This window comes from Elephantulus edwardii, unplaced genomic scaffold (assembly GCF_000299155.1).
Source record: "Elephantulus edwardii isolate Elephantulus edwardi_28Jun2011 unplaced genomic scaffold, EleEdw1.0 scaffold00007, whole genome shotgun sequence".
Taxonomy (NCBI): domain Eukaryota; kingdom Metazoa; phylum Chordata; class Mammalia; order Macroscelidea; family Macroscelididae; genus Elephantulus; species Elephantulus edwardii.
In genome coordinates this window covers 23126976-23129716 of record NW_006399757.1, presented here as the reverse complement: position 1 = coordinate 23129716, position 2741 = coordinate 23126976, and the positions used below count along the sequence as shown (strand labels likewise).

The window sequence follows — 2741 nt, the reverse complement described above, 5'->3', positions numbered from 1 at the left end:
CCAGAGACGTTCAGTGGATGCCACTCCTATCGAGGGTGCTGTATCTTGATTTCATTTGGTTTACATTTTCTGATTTAATAATCAGTTTCTTTGTAGAAAACATGGAAGTTCAAAACCCAGAAAAAAAACTTCATCAGCCTATTGGCTTCTATTGTTATATGCTATTGAGTTGAAACTGACTTGTAGTGGACCCTCCAGAGGGTTTTCAGAGGCTGTAAATCATGCAGGAGGAGATTACCCATCTGCTTCTATTAATAATAATTTTCCCTTAATCATTCTTCTCTTGTTTATTTTCTTTATTAAAAAAGAAAATAATCTCTTACATTGAAGATGTTAGCATACAGGTTAAAACATGTTATAGCCAATTCTAAAACTCCTAAATTATAAATAAGTATCTCAACAATAGTCAACGATTATTTCAAGAAATAATGGAAAAATTTTTAGTATTTACGTGGACAGTTTCTCTAACTTCACTATAATTAGACCTGCCCTGACTTTTTATCGACTCGCTTTTAAACAATAATTATAAAAGCAAAGAAAGGACCAATTTATTGAGAGAAACATCAACCATTCAGGTTTCAAATATTTAATCAGAAATAAAATTTTAATTTATGGTTTTAAGTGTTCTTCACCATTCCTTTCCTCATCCTCTTAAACAAACCCCCTCAAACCTACTGCCATACACTTGATTGCAACTCAGAGCGACCCTCAGCTTAGCTTTCTGAAAGTGTAAATCTTTATAAGAGGAGAGCACCTATCTTTTGCTTCGATCAACTGGTATATTTGAACTGCTGACATTTTGGTTTGCTGCCTAACACATTATAGATTATGTCTCCAAATCTCCTTAGGGCAAGACATATTTACAAACCAGCAATAATGTCAACCTCCCAAGGCAATTTAAAAAAAGATACTCTAAAAAAAGCCAAAGAAGGGGGGCAGGGAGAGGTAAGCCATAGATTTAGAGAAGATAACTTATAATACATCTATTTGACAAGGACGTATCCAGAATATGTAAAGAGCTTCTACATGTCAACAAGGGAGCTCTGGTGGCCTGGAGGTAAGGAGCTGCTCTGCCAACCCAAATGCACGTGGTTCATATGCACCAGCTGCTCTGTGAGAGAAAGGTGGACAATCAACTCCCATGCAATTTACTACCTCTGCAAATGCACTGATCCGTCGGTTAGCTAAGAGTTGACTCCGACTCTACAGCACATGACAATAACAACAATATATCAATAAGAAAAAAACATTAACAATTAAGATGAGCAATAATTTGAACAGGCACCTTACACTAGAGTATATGAAAAGATACTATAAAAAGAGCAGATACAACGTGAGAGTGGCTGAGTCTGACTTCTGTCTGCTTCATGAAGGGGAACTGTCCCCATCAAAAACATCCATAGCAGCAAACAGATAGCTACTAGGTAAGACACACCACCCACAATGTTCCCACACCCACTATGCTCCTGCATCCCCCATGCTACTGCATCCCCCATGCTCCTGCACCTATTTCCCCCAATCATTGTGTTCAACATTCAAAATAAGTTAGGGGGGCAGGGGAGGTAAAAAAATATCTCACAATGTGAATCCAGGTTTAGCCCAGAAGTGCGATACCAGATCAACAAGGCACAATTCCTCAATTAGTAAAAGTCCTGGTTTCAGCTCAGCAATACAAATTCAAACAGCCCCTGGTTTTCTCAATCATCCAGCAAGGTTTGCCTCAGAGAAGCTATAAGTCAGCTTTTTCTTCAATCTTCAGCAAACAAAACTTTTAACTGTGGCAAGAACAAATTCAAGGAGCCTCAGGTTACACCTTGCCACAATCTCTCCACAGCAATGCCACAGTTTCCACAGCAATGCCACAGCAATACCAGTCTCTCCACAATCTCTCCACCATTGTTGTTACTAGGGTCTTGCTCTACAATGTTATATTATGTAACATTAGTCTCCTATTAGTCCCACAGCTTTTGATTTACAAGATCATGTGTCCTCAGTTAAGGTAGCTGGAGACCAATGGGGGCTAATGTAATGGCTAGAAAAGACAACTTTTAAACAAATACCACAGCTGTTGTTGTTGTGTACCTCTGAGTTAGAACTGACCCATAGCTAACTCTCCAGTGGGTTTTCAGAAGCATTTCATCATTTGAGAGGAGACTGCCCATCTTTTACCCTTGGAGCAGCATGTAGACTCAAACCACCTCCCTTCAGGTTTGCAGCATAGGTTCTTGCCACTAGGCCACCAGAGCTCCCTACCCAACATTATTCATCAATAACATAAGATTTAAAACTAAAACAAGGTATTATTACACCCAAGAAAACAAGAAGAGATGAAACAACTAGAACTCATACTGCTGATAAGAGTAATTGGTACAGTCACTTTGGAAAACTGGGAGTATCTACTCACGCTAAACCTGTTATTGTTCTTATGAATCACTGAGTCAGAACTGACTCATGGCTGACTTTCTGGTGGGTTTTCAGAAGCTGAAAATTACACTTGAGGAGATTTCCCATCTTTCTCTTGCAGGGGTGAATTTGGGCTAGCAGCAGCTCAACTCCTTACCACTAAGAAACCAAAGCTCCATACATAACCCAACAATTCTATTTCTTAATGTAAAAAAAAGTGTTCATGTAGTTACATTTGCCTCTTATCAAAGAGGTCCCAAGAATATCTATGGCTATGCTATTCTATGTTATTCATAAAAATTAAATGTTGTTATGTGCCACTGAATTGTCTGTGACTC

The 2741-nt window shown here is 38.7% G+C and overlaps 1 protein-coding gene across 1 annotated transcript in view; it reads right to left on the bottom strand.

The window, feature by feature from the left end:
* The window catches only part of DNAH11 (dynein, axonemal, heavy chain 11), a 481900-nt gene that overhangs the window by 14072 nt on the left and 465087 nt on the right, over window positions 1-2741 (bottom strand). The gene's annotated exons all lie outside the window — the stretch shown is intronic.